This window comes from Schistocerca serialis, chromosome 3, assembly GCF_023864345.2.
Source record: "Schistocerca serialis cubense isolate TAMUIC-IGC-003099 chromosome 3, iqSchSeri2.2, whole genome shotgun sequence".
Classification (NCBI taxonomy): domain Eukaryota; kingdom Metazoa; phylum Arthropoda; class Insecta; order Orthoptera; family Acrididae; genus Schistocerca; species Schistocerca serialis.
Window position 1 is genome coordinate 159,685,954 of NC_064640.1, and position 27,260 is coordinate 159,713,213.

Here is a 27,260-nt window from a genome sequence, read left to right on the forward strand (position 1 = left end):
TTTCCAGTATAATTGGCTCCCTTTTAGCATTGCCAGAGCAAAAGCTATCATTCAACACTATGTAGAGCATCTTATGTGAGGGGAGGCAGGGACGCCATCTACTTAGATGATATCATTGTTACGGGTAAAACTGTACAGGATTTAGCTGCCAACTTCGATTCCTTGTTTAAAGTACTTCACCGGACCAGTCTCAAGCGTAACAAGGATAAATGCTGATTTCTTATTTCATAAATAGAATATTTGGGACATGTATTCATTGCATTGTGGATGTGACCCACATCACATTACATCTAGGGAGTCCAGAAACTAACAGCCATAAACGACACTAAAGAACTAAAATCAGTTCTTGGACAACTCAGCTACCACAGAAAATTCATTTCTCATGTGGCGACCATCGCTGCACCATTCCACTACAGAAATATGTTAAGTAGAATTGGACTCATGCTTGCGACAAGGCTTTCCAGAGTCTCAAACAAGTTTTTTTTTTATTTACATATCTCACAGCCTACAACACTTCCAAGCCCTTAATTTTGGCAACAGATGCATCAGATTAAAACTTGCGATTGGTCTTTTCCCATGAAGTTGATGGGGTGTAGCGCCCCATTGCATTCATCTCCAAGATAATAACATAAACGTTACGTAATTCTAGCCCTGGTTGTTATCTTTGCCCTGAAGAATTTTCACAATGATGTGTACTGCAGACATTTTACTCTATTAACTGAGCATAAACCTCTTTTGCCACTGTTCAAGGCCAACTCCAACATTCCAACCAGAATGGCATATCGGCTCTCCAGCAGTGGGTGTTTTTCCTGTCAGAGTACACCTACAACGTACATTACAGCCCATGGCGAAACATAGCAGCGCAAGACTACCGCTTGGACAAGACACAGAGGTCGATTCAGTGCCAGAGGCCCGTTTTCACATAGATAAAGAAGCAGAAAAAGCGGTAGCCAACTTCCCCTTGGATTCAGAAGTTGTCGTCCGCCAGTCCATAGACGATCTTGTCATCTGGGAAGTAATTCAGTTATTGAACCATGGTTGGACAGCGGACTGCAAACAATTGGACCACCTGGAAATGACAGTCTACTGCTATCTTCAAAACAAAATATCAATTCCACACGGCATCCTATTCCTTCAAATGGACAGCGATCGCACCTGAGTGGTGATTCCACAAGCCCTCAGACAATGAGGTCTAATGCTTCTCCATGAAGGTCATTGGGAAATAGTGCTCACCAAACTACAGGTTCACAAACAAGTATATTGGAGAAATATTGACAATGATATTGCTACAATGGTTACAGCATGCTCCACCCATCAGAGTAACTGGGCAGCTCCAGCACAGTGATATTTTCCCTGTGGTCTTGCCTTCACTTAGACCGAGCGAGGTGGCGCAGTGGTTAGCACACTGGACTCGCATTCGGGAGGACGACGGTTCAATCCCGTCTCCGGCCATCCTGATTTAGGTTTTCCGTGATTTCCCTAAATCGTTTCAGGCAAATGCCGGGATGGTTCCTTTGAAAGGGCACGGCCGATTTCCTTCCCAATCCTTCCCTAACCCGAGCTTGCGCTCCGTCTCTAATGACCTCGTTGTCGACGGGACGTTCAACACTAACCACCACCACCTTCACTTAGACTTTGTGGGTCCTTTCTTTGGATACTTCTAGTTAATTGTAATTGATGCAGGCGGCAGTTTCCCATATTTGTTTCGAATATCTGCTGCATCCTCGGCAAAACAAGCCATGCCTTGGCTTGCAATTTTTCCATTGAGAGACTCCCAGAAACTGTCATGACAGAAAATGGCCCCCAGGTTACATCAGCTGAATTTGGCACTTTTTGCTTGGTTGTAAACCACACATTTCCATCCAGCGTCCAGCGGTCTTGTGGAGAGGTTTGTCCACATGATGAAGACACGAGAAGCCTGACTGCACACTAGCTCCATGTAGTGTACAATGCACTTACATTGTTCTTAGCTCTCTACCGCTCGTCCCACAATACAGGTTTATTCCAGCCGAAAAGCTGCATGGCAGACTGCATCGATCGCAACTCTCGATTATTCACACAACTGTACCTTGGCCCCCTCTCTGCCAATCGAGTTATCACCGATACTTCTTCTAGGATGAGGTCTGGGCACTCATCTTCTCCAGGGTCCACCAGTACTGGGCGCCAGCAGTTGTAACGCGTCTATTAGGTCAGACATTGGTCAAATTGCAACCTAAAAATGGCTCCAGATTTCACAAACACATCAACCAGGTTTGCCCTCGCAGCACACCAACCCCTCTGACCAGAAATCTTCCGCATCTCTACATCATTTTATTCGAGTTGGACACCTTACTACCCAGTACCATCTACAGCAATCTATAGCTGCCACCACAACAGGCTGCACAGTTCCTAGTAGAGATCAGGTCTCCCACGACCAAGGCGCTCAAATCCATAGACATCAACGTTCGCTAGTTCCACAGGTTGCCAGTGGGGAGCCAGTTACTTCCTGGGAATTCCAGATGTGTCACACCCACTCGTTCATCAGTGGGTCGGGGAGTGGGGGAGGGAATGCTAAGTCGAAGCTGTTCGCTCTCTGCCCGCATCTCGTGGTCGTGCGGTAGCGTTCTCGCTTCCCACGCCCGGGTTCCCGGGTTCGATTCCCGGCGGGGTCAGGGATTTTCTCTGCCTCGTGATGGCTGGGTGTTGTGTGCTGTCCTTAGGTTAGTTAGGTTTAAGTAGTTCTAAGTTCTAGGGGACTTCTGACCACAGCAGTTGAGTCCCATAGTGCTCAGAGCCATTTGAACCATTTTTTTTGTTCGCTCTCTCACATAGCAACCAGTCATAACCAGCACCAGGTGGGTGTCTTATACAGCAAAGCTGCAGGGGTCAAAAAATGTTCAAATGTGTGTGAAATCTTATGGGACTTAACTGCTAAGGTCATCAGTCCCTAAGCTTACACACTACGTAATCGAAATTGTCCTAAGGAGAAACACACACACACACCCACACCCATGCCTGAGGGAGGACTCGAACCTCCGCCGGGATCAGCCGCACAGTCCATGACTGCAGCGCCTTAGACTGCTCGGCTAATCCCACGCGGCCTGCAGGGGTCACTCAAGCAGATGACAACCAGAAGGTTTCCTGCACCCAGTGCGCCAACAGGTGTCAGCATGACCATCGCAACACGTCACCGACCCTGCATACAGCCAGCTGCACCCTGACACCATCACGGTATTTAGGCCAGGGCCTTGGCTGTACCAGGCAGTTCACTCCTAACGAGCTCTCTGGGCCTGGAGCCGATCGCAGTAGCGGTCCATCTATCAGAGTGTCGTTTAAGAACCATCAGGATCTTCGACACTGTATTACAGCCAGCAGTCTCTGCCTCGTGGAGCAGCTAGTGTTGATACCAGGCTTCACCAAGACATGGCCTCTACACTGAGGACATGTGTGAACTTTGGTTTTGACCATTGTAGCGTTTCGTGTTATTAACTTTACATGATAAAGTTATTCCAGAAATTGACTGTGACACATCTTATGGCTGTCAGGCCAACAAACAGTTACTGTGTCACTCAGGTACAACTCTGACTTAACCAAATACTGTCAACGTAATAACTTACTCCAGGGAGAAGATCTGAGTTCATATGTTAACTGATAAGATCGTTCTGCATTCTCTACTTATAGTGTGTTCTTACTGCGCCTCCAGCAGTGCAGTACATAGCAGAGGCTTTTCTTCATCACGATTTCAACCGATCTCCTACTTCCATGTTTTTGACTGAAAGTACCCTTACTTGGCTACTTAGTATAACCTAGTAGTATTATTACTACCAATTAAAATTGCAGCCCCACCACAAAGGTGGCATGCAGCTATAGAGAGACAAGTCTAGGGAAATGGGCTCAATACCGTAAGGCAGGCTACTCGCAGCAAGACGTTTGCACAACACTGCACCACAGCACTCACTAGGCGTCGCCTTTCGCCTGCCGGTCAATGCCCAGACGATTACCAAAACCAGGAGGCATTTTGGCATGCAATGCAAGTGACTTTAGCAGCCGCAGCACCACAACAGACCTTCTCTGACATAGTTAAGTACTGGCCATCAAGCCAAGGAGCTGATCGGAGCAGCAGTGTTTCGAAGCATCGGGCCATAATAGTCAACCATCGCAGAGTTCGCCTCCATCGTGAGGCCACCGTAGCTCAGTCGTCATCTTGACAGGAATGCCTGCCAATGGGGTGCAGCTGCAGCTAGATGGGCCAAAGGCCGAACTGAGGCTGTCCTAGCCACTGGGGAGATGCTGGTGTCAGCCAGCACTTTGGCCGCTCTACACAGCTGAGGCAGGCGGCCAGCACGTCGTATACTCAGCCGCCCCCCTATTAGTGTGACAACATGAGTTAACTGCACCAGCATATGACAGGGAGTGACTGGGGAATGTTCACTATGCAAGAACACCTCAGTGACTGTAGTAACTACTACCGTCGTCACAGCAACACTTCTCTGTCGAGGGCCGCGAGATCGACGCCTGGCCACGCGTGTGCAACATGAACACCAGTGATCAACTCTAGGTTGCACCACTGGATGGGGTCAGGTACCAGTAGCTGTTCAAGCATGTTGACATAATGAGTTTATGCGCAATGTCTTGCTTCTGCCCCAGTTGGTTCAGGAGGGCCACGCTCAAAAAAAAAAAAAAAAAAAAAAAAAAAAAAGTTAAAATGGCTCTAAGCACTATGGGGCTTAGAACTACTTAAACCTAACTAACCTAAAGACATCACACACATCCATGCCCGAGGCAGCATTCGAACCTGCGATCGGAGAGGTCGCGCGGTTCCAGACTGTAGCGCCTAGAACCGCTCGGCCAACCCAGCCGGCCAGGCCATGCTCAACACCATACAGGATGTCAACAGCACGACATGACTAGGACCTCCGAAGGCTGAGATTTTGTTATCTCGGCCTTGCAGGATCGTACAGCCAAGTCCCATAGCTGGTGTCAAATGTTCAAATGTGTGTGAAATCTTACGGAATTTAACTGCTAAGGTCATCAGTCCCTAAGCTTACACACTACTTAACCTAAATTATCCTAAGGGCAAACACACACACCCATGTCCGAGGGAGCACTCGAACCTCCGCCGGGATCAGCCGCACAGCCCATGACTGCAGTGCCCAAGACCGCTCGGCTAATCCCGCGCGGCCCTGGTATCATGAAACGGTTTTGTTTGTGGGTTTGTTTGCAGCAATCCAAGTATCTATAAGAAGAGTACGATGACGCCTGGGGAATCACATTACAAATAACCTAAATTGGAACGATCACACAGATAATGTGTGGGTAGAGCAAACCAAAGACTGCGATTCATTGGCAAAACACTTAGAGGGTGCAACAGGTCTACTAAAGACACTGCTTACACCACGCTTGTCCACGCTATCCTGGAGTATATCTGTGCGGTGTGGGATCCGCATCAGGTGGGACTGACGGATGACATCGCAAAAGTTCAAAGAACGGCAGCTCGTTTTGCATTATCGCGGATGGGGGAGGTAGTGACACAGACATGATACGTGAATTGGAGTGGCAATCATTAAAACAAAGGCGTTTTTCGTTGCGACGGGATATTCTCATGAAATTTCAGTCACCAGTTTTCTCTTCCGATTGCGAAAATATTCTGTTGGCACCTACCTACATAGAGAGAAATGATCACGATAAAATAAGAGAAATCAGGGCTCGCACAGAAAAATTTAAGTGATTGACTTTCCCGGCGCCGTTCGGGAGTGGAACGGTAGGGCGACAGCTTGAAGATAGTTCACTGAACCCTCTGCCAGGCACTATTGTGAATAGCAGAGTAATCACGTAGATGTAGATGTAGATCACGGATGTCAGCATAGCGCCCATTGTTGCAGTTTCCCTTTACACAGAACTAGAGGAAGGCTCACCATTGTGGTGTGGCCAACGGTTAACATTGACACATTAGTGGGGCCAAGTCGTGTATTTGGACGTGTTCCAGTTCTGCGTACTGCATCACAATGGCCATATTCATGTGTGGAGAACGAACATTGCTGAATGCGTTGGTCGTCATCATATTGGTCTGTCATATGGCGTGATGGTATAGCGTGCGAATCGGTACACAATACCAACACCTCTTCAAGATGGTCCGCATTGTCAAACTGTGGTGATCCTGTGCAAGCTATGCAGCACCTGATTGAAGAGTGTATACTACGAAAATTTCCTGGTGGACTTAGAGAAATGCACTTGGTGACACAAAGAGTTGTAGAGTGGTTGAGACACCTAGGTATTCACTTATAGTATTTTCTCTGTACTGTTTGTTAGCTTGTTTATATTCCGTATAGTCTTGTGTATATTTAATCTTTTATATATAAAGTCCTTAAATAAGTCTGTAAAATGACCACCTAAGCTATACAAATAAATAAATAAACCACCACCTCTGGTTCACATAGACGATAATTTCGATAGCAGGCCAGTGATTTTGCCCTCTCTTCGAGGACTCTAGGACGTTATCTTTCAACGTGGTAAAGCAGTAATGGCTCTGAGCACTATGGGACTCAACTGCTGTGGTCATAAGTCCCCTAGAACTTAGAACTACTTAAACCTAACTAACCTAAGGACAGCACACAACACCCAGCCATCACGAGGCAGAGAAAATCCCTAAAGCAGTAATGTAACGCTACATATTGCCCATGTTGTCCTGCCCTGCGTCGACACAGAACGTGCTCAACTGCGCACTGTCCAACACGTTCTCCAGATCTCACACCAGTTGAAAACATCTGGTCATGGTTTGCCGCAAGACTGACACTTCATCGCTCTCCAGCCACTATGATTGATGAACTCCGGCATAGAGTTGATGCAGCACGGAATGACGTACCATATCTGTCATGCAAGCTCAGTTGTACTCGATATCCAGCCGGGTCAGAGACATTGTTGTTGTTGCCTGTGAACAGAAATCCATGTGCTAAAGTTCGCACGTTGTATTCACTCAAATAACCAGCATATGTAACCATGTATTCTCCTATTATACAGTGTATGTATAATAATTAAAATTTCAGTATTCACTATCCTTCCTGGCGTTGCAATTTTAATGGGCAGCACTGCACTATTATTACTATTATTATTATTATTATTATTATTATCTACAATCATTCCTCCTTAATGGAAGCGCATGAACTTGAATTCGTTTTGTGTTTTTGTCTCTTCCCTAATTCTTTTCATGTGTTGGCTGTGTTGCTTCTTTCCCTCTTCTGTCGACATACATCCTGTCTTATTGTTTCGTCTTGTGGTTTCAAATTAGTATTTGTTGCTAGTATTCCTGGACTTTCCTCGATCTTTAATATCATTGTTTTTCGCCCCTACCTGTCTGAAGTTACCATCAACTTCTTCAATCCTCTTTATTTTCCTCCTGCCTGAGTGAATGGCTTCGAGAAATTTTGGTTGCTTGGTAGGTTGGTCGAGGGGAGGGGACCAAACGGCAGGGTCATTGGTCCCATCGGAATAAAGGGAAGGATGGGGAGGGAAGTCGGCCGTGGCCTTTCGAAGGAACCATCCCGGTATTTGCCTTAAGCGTTTTAGGAAAATCACAGAAAACCTAAATCAGGATGGCCGGACGCGTGTTTGAACCGTCGTCCTTCCGAATGTGTTTGTGTGAATTCCTAAGGGACCAAACTGCTGAGGTCATCGGTCCCTAAACTTACACACTACTTAAACTAACTTATGCTAAGAACTACATACACACCCATGCCCGAGGGAGGATTCGAACATCCGGCGGGATGGGCCGCACAATCCGTGACATGGCGCTTCAAACCGCGCGGTCCCGAATGCGAGACCAGTGTGCTAACCACTGCGCCAACTCGCTCGGTCGAGAAATTTTCTTGTGATTTTGTTTTCATCCATCTTGAGGGTGTCTACTAAATTTGATTCGGTTTCTTCTGGACCTGTCCGTGACTTGTCTGTGTATTTACGATGTTGATCTCTCTGTTCAGGTTCCTTGTCTATTTATTGGGTTTTCCATTCATGTTTCTCTATTTCTTTTGTTATTTCCACCAGTTTGTGTTGTTTCTACCATGCACAGGATTTCCTAAAGTATTACTGAGTTGTAATGCCTAATTTTGTATTGATGGATGTCGACCCTTTATTGTACTGATTCCACATCAACATGTATGATTTTTGGAGCTTTTTGATTCTTCAATGATCGGTCTTTAAGTTAACGCCTGATGACTGAATAATTTCTCACAAGTATTTAAAACGAAAGACGTGTACGATTTTCCCATGGCTTGTTGGCATGGGGAGATTCTCATGTGGCTCTCTCTCAATGTACTGATTTTTTTCGCATTAAATTTGCAAACCAGTTTTTCATGTGATTTTACGTAATTTCCTGTGGTGCCTTAAGTTTCTTGTCTGTTGCTCGTGAGGACTGCGATATCGTGGGAAAGCAGCAAGCATTCCACGTTGACTCTGTTTTAAACCAATTTGGATTCCTTAAGCTTCTTTTTCCCACGTACTTTTTTCCAAAGATGATGTTAAATAGTGATAATATCGCCCTACCGCACTGTGGTTTTGATTTTAAATGTCTCGTAAATTTCACACACGAATTTCTGTTTTGAGATTGTATTTGACAATGTTTCCCGAATGTCTGCTCTTGGCCTTCTGTTATGCCAAATTCTTCCAGCTTCTCGAATAGCTCCTGTCTGTCTAGGGTTCATCTTGAAGAGTACGAAGGTGAACACAATATCTCTGGAACTTCTCATCTGAAGAATGATGTTAAAATTCTATTCTAACATAGAGAGTCATTTGAGTAAATCTTCCTGGCATTTTTATATACCTGCAAGTTCACTTTTTTCTCTGAGTCTGTTGTTATTTTACTTTGAATGTTCACTCCTAAAGTGTATTGAAATACCGTTTTCCGACTTTTTCAGCTCATACAAGAAAAACGTCCTTGCCAGTGCTTCTGGTAACCGCATAAGCTTCCTACTGGAGCAATAACATCGTCATTAGACGTTCAAGGTTTGGGAAACGACGTCTGGACTGTTACTGCACGCCTAGTTGAGAGTACCACGAGGCGGTAGATCCCTGTTGTCCGTAGGGTAGAGACAGATAATGGTATCGTCGTTACGGATGAAACACAGCCCTAGATAAGTTGGTTAAAAGCGAACGATTTGTCCGTTTGGATTGTCATATGCACTAGTTGCCAACCTACGGCAGACCACTCCAGACCTACACGTCCCATAACACGCTATACAAGGTCATCAGTCGCTGGTGTCTCAGTGGCTCGTAAACACCATATGGATATGAAGACAGTTCTCTCGAACCCCGATAAGTACCAATTTAGTACTATTGAGCATTACTTTATTAACATTTGCATCGCAACCTTACTACCGGTGGAACTAATAAAACTCGACCTGGTAGGAAGATTACTGTCGCTTATCATGCCCTACAGCTTCTGCAAGATACCCTCTGTAGTACTGGTTTAACAGATTCGTGTGGTCCACGAAATTACAGGCCCCTGCGAGTTACTTCTGGGGTACTAATAATTTTTAGCGGGTGGGTTTAACCAACCGGTAAAAATTTCTTGGCAACGGATGACGCAATCTTTAGAACCACTACAGAAGGCACCTATGCAGTGCTTAATAGGCAGCATAGAGCTTTTATTTACTTTCATTTGTTGACCCAGCATGTGACTGAGGTAGTGACTAACTTTAGGTTTCACCTATTCTTTATGATGAAGGGAGGAAATAATCAGTACAGGATATAGTTTAATTGATATTTATTTAATACCTATGGCATTTCAATTACTAACCGTGCATCTGTTGGAAAAGTTACTGCCCATTCTTATGCAACAGCAAGGGCTCTCATATTGTACATCATCACAACTGGTCTCTCTAGTTAACACAATTTACTTTCGCCACGTAATTATAGAAAGGGAAAGGGGAGCGCAGACCTCGTTTCAGTGGAATTTTATGCAGGCACACAATTACACTTAAACCCATGCCTTCTACTGATATTACGTTTAATTACTACAGGTCACGCAGAACAAGTTCAGCAAAGACACTACAAGCGAACTCGGTCAGGGCGGAAGAGGCCTACATATTTCAATTTTCATTAAAACATGCGCTGAAGAGGGTGGTAGCAAGTGGTACACTTGACTATGACTACCAATTTTGCTTAATCCTGCATTCCAAAACAACAACACGTTACTGAGCTTGGGGGGGGGGGGGGGCGGAGAAGACCATTTACTGCGAAAATTTTGCAAGTCTTTAGCTTATCAATGGGCATTAAAATCTGAACGGTATATTTTATGTAACGCACTTCATTGAAGGCAAATCAAATAGTTATGGAGATCACAAGATCACCTTCATACTATTCCACACAGAGTAGCCAAGTTTCGGTAGCCAACAGAAGTGCAAAAATAACAGCACACAAGATTATTCCTTTGCTATCTTACACACATGCCCTACCGTATAGTTATTCACTCATCTGCTGTACATTTTCAGACCGAAACTGCACTTTACCAATGTGGCGGTTGCTCCAACCGACCAAGTGGAGGGAAACCAAGTACACAATGAAAACATATAAGAAATTAAAAAGAAATCCCCTAAAATATTACTGTGAAAGAAACACCACATTAAAATACATTAAATGAGTTAACTTCTGTTGAGCACTGAGCAACAATACGACCGTGAGCTTAAGGCCCATGATGTGTGCCTGACCAAGGCACAAACGCAAAGTTATTACTGAAATTTGACCAAATTACGAAAATAAACTCCCTTATGGGGGTTCCGTGGCAATCTCACACCTGATTTCAACACATAGACTTCAGTAAAGAACAGATTTGAAACTTTCTAATACCTTTGTTAATATTACCATAAGTCGAGAGCTGCGTCTTTCACGTCTACCCAGCGCCGCTACCCAGGAACCAGTCGGCCTGCCACCACATCGCCTAACCGTAGCTCGTTCAAAAGGTGGTGGAGGGGGTGGTTCGCCAACCTGACAGAGCCAATACTCGTGCCTTCGTGACCTCACTGACCTGTCTTGCACACTTTCTTTGCCAAACTTGGTCGTGTTAGCAGTTGCTACTATCCTACCACAGAACCACTCTACTCATGCAATGCTACAACCTCTGACTAAAGCTTTCTGCTACTTCCCATAATTTCTCATTCATACAACCCAGGTCACACAAGGGAGAGGACGCAGGGAAACGTTGGACACATTACATAAAAGTCAGTGCATAAATAAATAAACACCGTTTGGTCCATTCTCTCCTGCTTGTTACTCAATGATTCATTTATGCAGAGTAAAAACTCTCGCTTTTAATTCTCCTGTACCGGAATTTATTGAGAAAAAATATGGAACGGGACAATAAGTTCCATTTCACATTCATTATTCTATATTTGCTTCTATGATCGAATCAAAATATTCTTCTTTTAACGAATTTTGTAGGGACTTCAGGAAGTAAGTCACACATGTCACCGCGTTAAAATTTACTCAATAGTGTTTCACGAGTCTTAAAGATCCAGGCTTTAACAAATGTCGCATACTGAAACTGACTTACTGATAGCATAGGGCTTTCGACATTAAACTGATATTTAATGTTCCAGTTTCATTTCATCATGCGTTAAATACACAAAAGACTGTGGTTTTCTCTAGGAAAACTGTAGGAAACTTGAGTATAGGCTGATGTGATTAGAGCTATTCTTATGTATGTTGTGGTGTCGTTGCCTCGTATTGCAAAAGTCGTACAAAATGGAAGTATAGTTCATAATGCCGTCATTTGAAGGATCATTATAGATGCAGTATATCAAGGGAACATCGTAGTATTTCCCTGAATTGATTTAGACAGACCATGGAATAACTAAATCAAGAGTTTTAGAATCTCTACTCTTCAATGTAAAATCAATGTTTTATCCACTGTCACACCTCACTCAGCTAAATACCGTAAATTACTTATAAATAATTGAGCAGGTGAGGTAGAACAGCAGATAGTGCGCAGAATTCGCCAAACTGACAACGTTAAATGATCTGAAATGACCTTCCAATACTGTTCAACACCATTCTTTTAATTCGCAAGATGAGCTATCTCTATCGGACTAGCACATTATATTCTGTATGAATTTTGAACAGTTATGCAGAACTGGCAACCTTCTCTCTTGAAGATATATCGAAAACTTGATTAAGTACGTAAATTAATCTGAACCACTGAAGATACAGCCAGTACTTCCTATTGGACATTATGAGAAGAATAAGAATATTACTATTGTATTTAGCTGTAAACGGTGGGAGGAAATGCATTAGCATCCCACGCATCTACAGAACTACTGCTCCGTTTCTTCGGTTGTGTTAATTACTTTTATTATTACCAACTGTGCTAGATTTTGCTATAGGAAATTAAAGGTTAGGTAATACCTGCATGGATGGTATATGTAGCTGTCACTTTGTTACTGTCAAGGAATAATAAAACCATGTTTTCAGTGTCCTCAGCAGCCTACGATGCAGTGAAGATTTCAACTGTTTTTGAAAAGAATTTCATATAGTATAGGGTTTTTGCATTACCTCTTCGTCAGGCAGAGAATGCGGCATAACAGGAAAGAGAATGATACATTTGACTCCTTAATTATACATAATGTGATCAAAAGTATCCGGACACCTAACTGAAAATGACTTAGAAGTTCGTGGCGCCTTCCATCGGTAATGCTAGAATTCTATATGATATTGGCCCACCCTTAGCCTTGACGACAGCTTCCACTCTTGCAGGCATACGTTCAATCAGGTGCTGGAAGGTTTCTTGGCGAATGGCAGCCCATTCTTCATGGAGTGCTACACTGAGGAGAGGTATCGATGTCGGTCGATGAGGACTGGCACGAAGTTGGCGCTCCAAATAATCCCAAATGTGTTTATAGGATTCAGGTCAGTACTCTGTGCAGGTCAGTCCATTACAGGGGTGTTATTGTAGTGTAACCATTCCGCCACATGCCGTGCATTATCAAAAGGTGCTCGATCGTATTGAAAGATGCAATCGCCATCCCCGAATTGCTCTTCAACAGTGGGAAGCAAGAAGGTGCTCAAAACATCAATGTAGTCCTGTGCTGTGATAGTGCCACTCAAAACAACAATGGGTGCAAGCCCCCTCCATGAGAAACATGATCACACCGTAACACCACCGCCTCCGAATTTTACTGTTGGCACTACACACCCTGGCAGATGACACTAACCGGGTATTCGCCATACCCACACCCTGCCATCGGATCGGCACATTGTGTACCGTGAGTCATGACTCCAAACAACGTTTTTCCACTGTTCAATCGTCGAATGTTTACGCTCCTTACACCATGCGAGGAGTCGTTTGGCATTTACCGGTGTGATGTGCGGCTTATGAGCAGCCGCTCGACCATGAAATCCAAGTTTTCTCAACTCCCGTCTAACTATCATAGTACTTGCAGTGGATGCTGATGCAGTTTGGTATTCCTGTGTGATGGTCTGGATAGATATCTGCCTATTTCACATTAGGAACGTTTTCAACTGTCGGCGGTCTCTGTCGGTCAACAGACGAGGTCGGCCTGTACGCTTTTGTGCTGTTTCCACTTCACTATCACATGGGGAACAGTGGACCTAGGGATGTATAGGAGTGTGGAGATCTCGCGTACAGACGTATGACACAAGTGACACCCAATAACCTGATCACGTTCGAAGTCCGTGAGGGCCCCATTCTTCTCTCTCACGATCTCTAATGACTGCTGAAGTTGCTGATATGGAGTACCTGGCAGTGGGTGGCAGCACAATGCACCTAATATGAAAAACGTATGTTTTTTGGGGTGTCCGGATACTTTTGATGACATAGTGTAGCACGTTCACAGATGGCTGCTGCGACGCAAATTGCAACTGCCCTGGCCAGCAATATCATCAGATCTCTCGCCTATGGAACACATATGACACATAATGAAGCTGGAGCTCACTCCTCCTCCAGTGCTTGCACGTACCACTGCCGAATAGCAACAAAATGTGCACGTTGCTTGTGACAGTCCATAGCAGGATGCCATTCGGCATATTTTTGATCATTTGCTTGCGAGCATGCACGCCTTCATTGACGCCAGAGGGGGTACATTTTGTTGATGCGACTGTTTGTACATCCTTTGCTGTGACATCTGCATTTCATTTGGTCGGAATTTGTTATCATATTCTGCTCTTCCAATGATGAAGTACTTATCACATCACTTGTCAGTACAATGATCTTGTCCGTAATGGTGTTGCAATTTTTTTCCTGACAGTGTAAATGTCTGCTGTAGATCACAGAATATTCGACTGATACGAGAAATTTTATATTTTTGTGTCGAAATCAGAGTTTCGTTATTGGTACCTTTATTTCTTTTGAATTCTGAATGTGGGAGTTGCAGAATGCAGTTGGTACATTGCCTGCAAGATTACGAGTACGAAGACTGGAAATTGCGTTTCTAAGTCGTACCTGACGAGTGACTTCTGCACTATTCTTTTTAGCATGTTTGTGTAATAAATAAACGTTGCAAATGTTTTTGCACGCTGGTGCTACTCGTAATTAACGCCGACGTAAGTAGGGGTAGAGATCCACTACGCAGGTTGATCCCGCGTTCCTCTTCTTCTCGAAGGTATTCGACACAGCTCCACACTGTCTCCCAATGAACAAAGTAAAACCATACGGACTATCAAATGAACTCTGCGAGTTCACTGTAGAGTTCCTAGCAAATAGAACATAGCATCATGCTCCTAACGGAGAAAAATCTTATAAGTAAAACTAGTTTCGGATGTACCTCAAGGGTGTGTTATAGAATCTCTACTATTCGCAGTGAATATAAATGACCTTGTGGACAATGGATCTCCATCAGGCTGTTCGAGGATAATGCTGAGGTGTCTACATTTATCGCAACGGTGGAAACCTGTAGCTAAATGTAGGAAGGTCTGCAGAGGAACGACGTTGGTGGAGTAATTCGCCGTTGATCCATAATATAGAGACATTTAACTCATTTCGTGTAAATAGTCGGAGTGATCCATTATTGTTTGACCATACGATTGCCGAACAATCACTTCAATTAGTCACATCCATTCAATATCTGGGATTTTGTGTTCAGTGCTATTCAAAGTGGCATAATATCATAAAACCAACAATACGGAAGGCACATAGCAGGCTGTGATTCATTGGAATAATCCTCAAGAACTGCAGTCCATCTGCGATGTAGGTGGCTTGCAAAACACTCGTTCCATCGATACTTGATTATTGCTTTTCATTCTGGGATCCTTGACGGATAGGGTTGTTTGAGGATATAGAGAAGGCCCAAAAAAGAGTCAGCGCGTTTCTTCATGGTTCGTTCTGTCAGCGATAGTTACGGGTGTGTTCAGTCAACTCCAGTGGCAGACAGCGCAACAGAGTTGTTGTGCATCACAGTCGTTTAGTGTTAAAATTACAAGTGTGTACTTTCTATAAATGTCGTCTGACATATTCCTTTCTCCTACGTGTATCTCGCGAAAAGATCATGAAGGTCAAATAAAAGAGATTCAGTGGGCTGCCTATTTGCTTCTGTCTCGGGTTCTTCGGCCGATGTTCGTCTGATGATTTTTCTGACGTTTCGCCAGCACGAGTGGCTGGCATTGTCAAAGCTTCACCCTCCACTGCCGGTGGTGAACTGGAGCCGAGCTCGCGGCCGCAGACTATATGTACCTGGCACGTCAACGTCCGAGGGCTTCTCCGCGTTAGATCATCAAAATCCCGAGCAGGTTGGAGAGTCCTGTCCATAATGCTCCAAACGTTCTCAACTGGGGACAGATCTATCGACCTTGCTGGCCAAGGTGGTGTTTGGCAAACATGAATCCAAGCAGTAGGGACTGTCGCCGTGTGCAGAAGCGCATTATTATGCTGAAACGTAAGCCCAGGATGGCTTCCCACGAAGGGCAACAAAAATGGGCGTAGAATATCGTTGACGTACCGCTGTGCTTTAAGGGCTCTGCTGATGACAGCTAAAGGGGTCCTCCTATGAAACTAAATGGCACCCGACACCAACACTCCTGGTTGCCGGGCTGTATGGTGGGTGACAGTCAGTTTGACATCCACCGCTGTTCAGGGCATCTCCAGACACTTCTTCGCTTGTCATTGGGGCTCACTTCAGATGTGACTTATCACTGAAGACAATTCTGCTACAGTCAATGAGTTTCCACGGCCCGAGGACCAGCGAAGACGTGTCTGGAGACGCACCAGACAGGTGTGGGATACCAACCTTATTGTCACCCCCCCAATACCGCTCGACAGCCAGGAGCGGTCGTCTGGGATGCCACTTCATTTCGTACCAGAACCCCTTTGGTTTTCATGTACGGGACTCTTACAGCACAGCGGAATGTCGACGATATTCTACGCCACGTTTTGCTACCCTTCGTGGAAAGCCATCCTGGACTTACATTTCAGCAAGATAATGCCCGCCAGCACACGACGAGAGTTTCTACTGCTTGTCTTTGAGCTTTCCAAACACTACCTTGCCCAGCAAGATCGCCGTACCTCTCCAGAATTGAGAACGTAAGGAGCATTATGGGCAGGACCCTCCAACCATCTCGGGATTTTGACGATCTAAAGCATCAGTTGGACATAAACCGGCACTATATCACTCAGAAACACACCCAAAAACTATATCACTCAATGCCAAGGCGAGTGCTTGCTTGCATAGGGGCCAGACGTGGACCTACGCGATATTGGCTTGCGCAATTTGTGAAGCTCTTCTCTCGAATAAATAACCCAATCTTTCTGAAATTGTAGGATTTGTTTGTCTTTACATCTACGTCAAATCTAGGAATTTCCGTCCCATTCGCATAATTACTACGTGGTGCGTCGCCTTTTTTGTGTTCAAATGTATGATGAACCCTTTGCTACCCATCCTAAGGGTATATGCAGAGAGTGTGTCTAGATGTAGAAACAGATGCAGAGAGGGACGTCTACTTATCGATTGATTCTCTAGTCTTCGTAGCAGGAGCCTGCCACATGAAATACGATATCAAATAAAGTCAAACGTTCATGGGAAGGATTAATGTGTGCTAAGATTGCAAATACGGAATACATTACTCTAACTTTTTATTTGTTTTCTATTTCAGGGAGAAAATAGAAGCTCCATTTTTAGAAACAAGTTAGAGACATAAAGTAAATCTGTTGATAAATACAATATTCTGCTTGAAAGGTTTTGATGGAATTGGCGTTACCACGTCACTTTACTCTCAGTGTGTGATCTTAGGTATGGACGTCGTCCAAGCGCTGTTTGGACAATAGTTATTACGTAAGGCTGCCACGTATTGTCGTGGTGTATTTCTGGCTGACGCGTCTGTAGGTGTACAGTATGGCAACAAGCACCAGGGTGTGCCGTATACAGTATGGCCGAGGGTCGAGAAATTATACATCAGACATAAAACCGATCCGATATCGTGTCATGTAGAACTAGTGAACGTAAAAATAGAGAAGAAACCTCGATTTTCTGGAAACTTAAAAGATTTAATTCTCACTTTGTCGTATGCGAAAGATCTCAAACTTCACTGATAGCAAGCTACTTGAGTAGATGCAAATTTGTACATGCTAATGGGTGGGATGTCTAACGAAGCAGGTCGGAATACTTTCACACGACAACCATAATCCTTGTGGTATTGCGATTACTATCTGTAATTGAAATATCTTAACGTCTTCCATTTACTAGTAGTCATAGGTAATCCAGGCATAATTCTTCCAGCGTGGAGTGTTTCAGGTTGATATTCTATGCAATAAATTTGTATCAGAATCGATTTGTGGTTTACCGTAAGGTGAGTTATCGGGTGACTAAAGTAGTCTCCTTTAGCTCGCACAAATTATTCTCTGATCTATAAATTTATTTTCACAAGCGCCAAAATATGATAATGGACGCACAGTCATTCGCAAAAGAATTAGCTTTAGATTATCTGTGGCAAACAATGGAAACAGTTCGATATAAGGAAACCTGAGACAGAAATAAAAGAAAACTGTTTTAACAATAGCAATTCACTTTAACACCAGTTATTTATAACCAAAAAGAATCATAATCGGAACTGTACAGTGCAGACTTTCACTACCGTTATTTACGTTCTTCGTGACATTTGTTTCCTGGGAATTAATTAACGTTGGAGAATCAACTATATACATCTTTATTGCCTCTGATGATGTTTCCCGCAGTAGGGACGAGACAGTAGTCACAAAACGTGCTTTAAGCCATCGTCTAGTTCCGAGGGAACCAATGATGAAATTGTACAGAATTCATTTTATCCTACACTTCCAACAAAATACTTTGCTCTCACGGTATTAGGGGCCTCACAATGCTTTGGGTCAACGGTATTTAAATATAATCTCAGCACCATTCAACATTTTTTTCACAAATACTAGGTTGACAATATTTCATAATGTTCAGTCCAATTATAATTTTAACAATTACACTTCGTCGGATTATGATCTCTGCTTTTAGAACAGGATTGCCTAACAAGGCTTCTACGTCGAAAATTCGCTCCCACACGTCAATTGCACTGTCCATTGCATTTACAAAACCCAGTCACGAATTAGTAGGCGTTTGAAAACCTTCCTCGTACAGTCGTGGACAAAACGAGCGAGACACCTCGCCTTTTCGTTATGCTGATCCGCACGGCTTTAAAGTCTGCTACACAGCATAACAGGCAAGGCGACGAAGTGCTACCAACATACTATGCACAGGCGTGAAATTGACAAACTATCTGAACTTTTTTAGGCTGTTTTCAATAATTTGTAAAACTATATTAACGCTGATTAGTATGTTAAATACAACACGTAAATATAAGACAGAACTGAAAGAAGAAACGCTAATTGGTATGAACTGTACAAATAAAAATGAATTTCAACTTATCGAGGTAACATAACTGTTTTAGTAAGACAAAGAACCCCGGATCGTTACGAATTAGCAAAATATTATCCGCATTCGGCCGCGAAACGGTCTGTGTCAACGTTCAGACCAGTCATACTGGACTACCGTTGCTGACCTACCATGAAAGTGTGCAAATTTAGCAATGCGTGAAGATTCATAACGAAATTCAGTTAAAAATCATTCAGTGCCACACTTAAGTCAATTCCATTATTGACAGAAGCGGAAAAAGTAGGCAGTAACATGTATGAAACTCTACAAGAGTGTCATATTGACATGCACAGGGCGCCAGTACAGAATAAAGGTAGCGATAAAACGTATTGGGGGCGCGAGAATTTCTTAAAATTGCTTTACTGATATTCTACCTGCCTCCATCGAGATTAGAACCGAAAACAAACCAGACCTTCCTTTCACTACGCTAGCAGACAACCCAGGCAGCCCTCCATTATTACCCCAGACATGAATAAGCCGGCAATTTCGCAATGAAAATGGCAAAATGATATGCAGTTTCTGTTGCATAGAGCTTTCTGGGCTCAAAAACATGAATTTTCTTCCTTTATGTCACCGGTTATGTGACAATCATTCGGGATGTTTATCGAAATAACAAAATACTGTTATTAGAGGGTAAATTTAGTGGGATAATTCTGCACCACCTCAGGAAATAAACGCCTACATAGCTGCCAAACATATTCTACACTGTTTCGAATTCTCCACTAGACTCGCCACAGCCATAAAACGTTCATTAGCCTAAGTGTTTCTTAAGCTAGCTAGCAATGGGAATGTTCGCACTTCTAAAACGCGGTGGCATTAATACTGGGATGTGAATTACCACGTGTATAGGCAAATGGATTCTATTTGCATTCCTGTAAACATGATTTGGATCGAAAGCGTAGCTACGATTAATATGCTGATGTATCGACTACAACTAGAACATTTCGAATAAAGAGTAGGGGGTGTTATTTATGCGGCCCTCATCTTCAGTAGCTGTCGTAGCTGTTTTCGTTGTTAGGATTTCGTCACCTAAACCGGTAAAAACGGAACCCTACAAGTCTCACTTTCTTGACCGTCTATCGGTCTACCCAACCTTTAAAACCCGTTTACCTCCTGAACGGGTGGACATAATAAGTGGAAATGTATCGCACTTCTTGCGGTAACCGTTCCCTTGGTGGTGTAAAAAAGTGAGCTTCTATTTCAACCCAATCTAAAGATACGGCCGTTTATGTAAAGAAAATTTACGCGAAAGGTCAAAAAATGGCTTCAAGAACTAAGCGACCAAACTGCTTATGTCATCAGCCCCTAGACCTAGAACTACTTAAACCTAGCTAGCCTAAGGACATCACAGACCTCTATGCCCGAGGTAGGATTCCAGCCTGCGACTGAAGGAGCTGTGCGGTTCGTGACTGAAGCGCCTGGAACCGCTCGGCCACAGCACCCGGCGGAACCCTATTCACCTCATGTATAATGATAATATATACTGCCTAGTGAGGATAAACTGTATTCGCCAGCAGCTCAGATCGTTTGATCACGGAACTTTTACGAAGCTACATTCAAACTTTGTTCGAAGTCGTCTGCAATATCCATTTATAAACACCCTATGAACGTCGTATGCGATATCCACTTCTGAAGACGCTGGCAGACATTGCAGTACCATAACAAGTAGGTAAGAATTTATTGTTATTGGTCCATGCATCACACTTTATTTCAATATCAATTTAACGTGCCTAGGTGTTCGTATATGGCTGAAACTAATGAACAAAAAGTAAATAAACAGCAAACAACTTCGATGTTCAAATCAAATGAAAGTCACATGTCGCAATTACAACATAATTTCGTTGTTACATCTACATGACTACATCAACAAGATTTCTTTGCAATCCAGATTTACGTGCCTGGCAGAAGGTTCAGACTATTTCTCTACCGTCCCACTCATTAACAGTGTGCGGGAAAAAGGACCACTTAAATCTTTTCTTGCGAGCCTTGAATTACATTATTACTACGGTTTCTTCCTGTGTAAGTTCCCGAGGAAATAATGTTTTGGCATTCAGAACAGATGTTGGTGATTGAAATTTCGTGAAAAGATCTCGCAGCAACGAAAAACGCTTTTGTTTTCATGAATGTTACCCCAACTCGATTATCAAATCTGGGACCCTCTCTTCCCTATTTCGTGACATTACAAATCGTGCTACCGTTCCTTGGACGTTTTTGCGTGCACAGTCAATCACGTCTGTCATGGATATTATAGCAGTGGACGGACAAACGTAGTGTAGGCAGTGTTTTCAGTTGGCCTGTTGCGTATTCTTAGTGTGCGGCCAATAAAACGCAGTCATTCGTTTGCCTTCCCCACAAAAGTTTGTTTTCTATCGTTCCAGTTTGAGTTTTACTGGGTACTGAGATGAACTGACAGTGCTTCGACTTGTGTTTTGTCATGTAACCGAAAGTTAATTATTGTTATTGGACGCAGCTTTCGTGTTTAATGTATTCCTCATTCAACAGAGTACACTCCTCCTACACCACATATAACTGTTTCAAAGTATTAAATTGTTACTGATGTTACCAAGTTGCAGTGGTCATCTTAACTTGCCGTTTTGAAACAAAGGAAAATATTATAGCGAAATGTAGGAACTAAGAAGCGGAGTATCCAAATAAACAAACATTTCCGGTTTAAGTAGTTGCAGTAGGTCTACTACACAGTAACGTAAATTAGGAGCAAAGTCCATTAGTAGATCGTTATCAGGAAAATCAGCCCTCATAATACAAAGTGCCACTAAAAGAAAGAAAGTTTCCAAACATGTCAATGAGTAGTCGAGGAAAGTGGACGCATTCTGTCTACTGTATCCCAACGCACGCCACTTACGACGCGACACGCCAAGTGTCATACCCCGATCTTGCTGAAACTTCGCTCAGTGAAAGAGGGGACAAAATAAGCGAACACGTGTCTCGGCTTATCTGCTTACACTCTACCGCTTCTGAGAAAACGACGGTCAAAGTTTTCAATGCACTGTTGCTATAGTGTAGATACCTCTTAGCGGGTAAGGATTCAACTGAAGCGGTGGCTCTGCGGCTACCATAGCGACTTCGGAACTTTGCGCTGCGAGTTCGAAACCCGGTTTTTCCTCCCCCCCCCCCCCCCTCACTCTCTGAATTATCTACGAATGTTTATTCCAATTCCAATTTATGTTGAAACACTGTTGTCGTTATTCGTCAGTTAATTTACTGTGTAAAGAAATAAGTTAAAAAGGTAACACATAGTGCGTAGTGGGGCGATCACACTGTTGTAGGAATAATTCAGAAGCCAAGATCGCTTAAATACTGTTTACTGGACAACCGGTTTCAACACACTAAAGGTGCCATCATCGGATCTGAATGTAGATTAACATTTATAAACCATTTGGATATAACGATACATGAGGCAGACCAGATGATTTTAGATCAGCTTGTCTCATTCGTTTATTATTTTTTTAATTCATTGATTACACGTAAAGTTAATTGGCGAATAATGACAACATTATTTCAACATAAATTAGAAAAAAACATTCGTAGATAATTCTGATAGAGAGGCAGGAAAAAATAATAATAAAAAAACCCAATATGATCTCGAACACGAGAATCAAAGTTAAGAAGGAACGACGGTAGCCACTGAGCCACCGCTTCAATTGCGTTCTCGGCTGCAGAAGGTATCTACACTATAGCAAGAGCGCGTTGATAACTTTGACCGTCGTTTTCTCGGAAACGGTCGAGTGTCTGCACATAAGTCGAAACACATGTTCGCTTATTTTGTCCTCTCCTTCACTGAGCAAAGTTTCCGGACAATCAGCCTATGACACCTGGCGACTTCCCCTCGTTAGTCGAGTCGCTTCTTACGCCTGGCGAGAATTATGTATGCCTCAGAGTAAACTGCGCCACTTGGAAACACGGCGAGCGAGGATAGACACGTTTTCCTTCTTATAAGGCAACCTTCTACAGCTAAAATTCGCGAAGTGTTCTTCAGGTTGCCTCATATATTTCAGAAATGTTTCTTGCTTTAGGCCTGCCGCATATGCAAAACGTAAACATTTCATTTCATGTAATATTTATCAGGATAAGACATGACAAGAGTGGACCAGTCCCTTCTGAGAAAAATTACAGATTCTAATTTGCTCCACTATGTAATGACACGGTTACGGGCTTGCGATCTCTCGTTTATGCCATCGATTTCCGTGTTACACATACTTGGCCACTGCGTTGTGGCTGCCGTCGTGGAGGAGGCAGTCTGTTTCCGCAGCAGATATTAACCGCGACGAATCATTCAGTCAACGGTAAATGGCCCATCTGGCTGAGGAAAACAAGGGCGCTATAATAGCACTCCATGCAGAGGGATCTTCAAATGGCTATATAGCAAGAACTATGGGTCTTCCCAAGTCAACGGTAGCCAGGTGGGTCAGACGAAAGGAAGAGAGTGGTAACCTGAATGGGAGGCCTCATGGCCGTCGCCGCAAAACAACAGCAGTTCAGGATCAGCAGATACGCCGTTTCAGTGAGAACCACCCATTTGTCAACGCACGACAAATTCAGCAGACTTTGGGTCTCAATGTTACCAGTAAGACCGTCACTCATCGTCTAAGGGAAGGTGGACTGAGAGCAAGAAGCGCTGCTGTGAAAAAGAAATTGACTGTTTCCCTCAGAGAAGCTCGCCTTGCTTTTGCTGCTGAAAATGTCGACAAAACTCTCCAATTTTGGAGGCGAGTGAGTTTCACGGACGAAAAGGTTTTCTCTACGGCATCAACAGGAAAAGTACTTGTTTACCGGCCTAAATGTGCTAGGTATAATCTAAAATACATTACAGTTGCCGAAGGAGTGGCAGGGAGTCGGTAACGGCATGGGCATGGATATCGGCCGAAGGGTGTGGGCTCCTGTGGGAAGTGGAAGGAAGATTCGATGCGCGCAATTACATATCAATTCTGGAGAACGTGATGTTGCCTTTTGTGACAGCAAGATTTGGCGATGATCAGATCATGTTCCAACAAGATCGCTCGCCTATTCATATGGCACGTGTGGTTAAGAGGTGGTTCGACGACCATAGTAATATTACAGTAATGGAATGGCCACCTAAAGGAGCTGACATGAATCCCATTGAGAATATTTGCGCAGAAATGGTCAGAGTAATACGAGAAAAGGGGCAGTCACCGTCGACTCGCCGACAGCTTTCTGATGTGATTCATGACGCTTGGAATGAGTTACTTGAATCTCCTAGTTATGTGGCTCGAGTTGTGGGCTCAATGCCCAACAGACTTCGAGCTGTTGTGGAAGCCGAAGGAGGCTATACGCGATACTAAGCAGCATCAGCGGAGGTGTTTTTTTTCAGCCCTTCACCAATCAGCTGCAACAGCTGTTTCAAGTTTTTTCTTTATTTACAGACGTATATTTTATATAATTTCAAGGAAACGCAGTAAGTGTAATGTGGACAAACAAATTAATTCACAGCAAGATTTGTAATATTTAATTTGACAAGAGAAGAAATACACACCTTATATATTCATGCAGTCTCTAAAAAATACATGACACACGTGTATATGCAAGAAGGGTACAAAACAATTCAGCACAAATGAAAAATATTGAGGAGAAGCTCGCCGATGAAGGCGTAATTGGAGACCAAAGGTTGGGCTAGAAGGAGAGGTAAGGAGGCCCGAAAAAGCAAAGAAAAATCAAATACCCAATAGACTTTGAGTCGTTGTCGCAGCAGAGGGCGGTTGGTATATGCGATTCGGAGCAACAGTAGAAGAATAGTTTTATTTACTGATTTTTGAGGCTTTATTTTGTGATGGCTAAACAGTGCTGCATCATGAGACCCACTATTTGTCCACATGTGGCTAAACATCAGAGGTGTAAAAAATGTTGAGAGATGCCGAAGTTCTCTGGAAGAGTAACGTGTTTTAGACAAGAAGATGATTTTTAGTTCATTTCATTTTAACCGTTCACACTGTGCTTTGACATTCTAATAAATGTCGTGTGGCTAGGGCCTCCCGTCGGGTAGACCGTTCGCCTGGTGCAGGTCTTTCGATTTGACGCCACCTCGGCGACCTGCGCGTCGATGGGGATGAAATGATGATGATTAGGACAACACAACACCCAGTCCCTGAGCGGAGAAAATTTCCGACCCAGCCGGGAATCGAACCCGGGCCCTTAGGATTGACAGTCTGTCACGCTGACCACTCAGCTACCAGGGCGGACTGACATTCTAATCCTTGATTTCATTTTATTATCATGTATCTTTTCTTCAGTGAAAGTCAACGATAGTAAGTTTCAACATATGAAGAATAACTGGAAGTTTTTAATTTGTGGAATAGCGTATTTAACAGTTAATATTTTCAACAAATCTGTTGTTATAGGACATATTTAGAAGCAAGTCAAAAATGGCATTGTGGAAAGATCAAGTTGGTCTCTAAAGGGTAACGACGGTAAATAGCAAATACGAAAGTATGGGTAACAACTACTGTTGATGGTGAGGAGCCATAATCGATATGCCACTATTCTGTAATTGTTTTTCTGAAGTTTATCGTCAATCCTAGAACTGAAACCGATACTCTGTTTTACGTAAAGAATATAACCTTCAAAATTTATTTAGCAGTGCAGAATATTAAATCATGGTTTATAGATCAGGAACCTAACCCAACTGCCTTTAATTTTATTCTCACGGATGACATTGAGACAGTAAATAACAAGAGAAATAACAAAACTCTCAGAATCAATATAGAGAATTCGAGTGTTCAGTGAATTCAATTGTTTGCTATAATAGCGAATAATTGCTTTTACTGACTCCTTCATGCCTACGTTTTCTGTCAGACAATGTTTGAAACTAGGACTAGGAAGGTAAACAATTTTTCCACAAATTGTCAAATTGGAAGTCGGAGAGCCAGTTACATAAATTACGATGACAACAAAAGTTTTTCAAGTAAACTGATCACAGGAGGCATCCAACTCATTTATTGTGTGTTACATGCACAGTATGTAAACTGGCAACGCCACCAACACACAATACCACTAACAAGGGAACATCCCCATCACACACCCCTCAGATATAGTTATAAGTTGGCACAGTGGATAGGCCTTGAAAAACTGAACACAGATCAATCGAGAAAACAGGAAGAAGTTGTGTGGAACTATGAAAAAAATAAGCAAAATATACAAACTGACTAGTCCATGCGCAAGATACGCAACAACAAGGACAGAGGGAGCTCAGGAGCGCCGTGATCCCGTGGTTAGCGTGAGCAGCTGCGGAACGAGAGGTCCTTGGTTCAAGTCTTCCCTCGAGTGAAAATTTTAATTTTTTCTTTTCAGACAATTACTATCTGTCCGTCCGTCCGTCCGATGCGAGGTAACTGCGCCGTAGTATGATGACGCTACACCGAAACAAACATCGAAACACATGACGTCAGTCGACTACAGCGCACGGAAGAGAGAGTATTCCTGCTAACGTGGCTCCCTGGCTGGCAATTGACTGTTCGCTACTTTGGAAGAGAGTGCATTAAATACGTGAGATGCATTCCGTGGACAATATGAATCTAGCAAATAGAGCTCGCGACTTCAATAGCAATGTCAATGAATATTTTCCGAACTGTAAGGCATCGGAAAGTTCCTTAAGGGATCGAACGATTGTCGAACATTTGTATGATTATTTCCTACATTTGTTGATAAACAGTACGTGTGGTGATGATTGTCTGAAAATAAAAAACGAAACGACTCACTCGAGGGAAGGACCTTTCCCTCCGCAGCTGCTCACGCTAACCACGCGACCACGGCGCTCCCGAACTCACACTCTCCTTGCGCATGGACTACTCAGATTGTATATTTTGCTTATTTTTTTCATAGTTCCACACAACTTCTTCCTGTTTTCTCGATTGATTTGTGTTCAGTTTTTCAAAGCCTATCCACTGCGCCAACTTATAACTAAATCTGAGGAGGGTGCGATGGGGAGGTTCCCTTGTTAGCTATAAAACAACTGTAGCAAAACGGAGCATCCTCGTTATCCACGTGATGGATAAGACGACTAATCCGCAACATAAATGTCAACGTAAGCATCAATTTATTTTGGAACGTGCTTCCTGGACCAAATAACGTACATTTCCTACGTCTTCAATACGAATCATGAAGCAAATGTAATTTAAAGGACATAAAAATATCGAGTGATTTTACTAACATAATTATGAACCACCCACAAACATAAATCGATGATCACATAGTTGTCAAAAGTATTCTACAGTATTGCCATTGTCCATTAGACTAGCAGCAGGAAGAAAACGTTCGCTCAGCTGTGCTGAGAAAGCTTGCACTGACGAAGCTCGCGTTCGAAGACGCCACAGCATCGTCTGCCACCATTTCATGGGAAACGAAATATCTCAAGTGTACAGTCTTAGACATAAAAACTGATCG

General features: G+C 43.3%; 1 protein-coding gene across 2 annotated transcripts in view; it reads left to right on the forward strand.

The window, feature by feature from the left end:
• LOC126469865 (uncharacterized) overlaps positions 1-27,260 on the forward strand; it is a 407,514-nt gene that overhangs the window by 103,918 nt on the left and 276,336 nt on the right. The window lies entirely within an intron of this gene.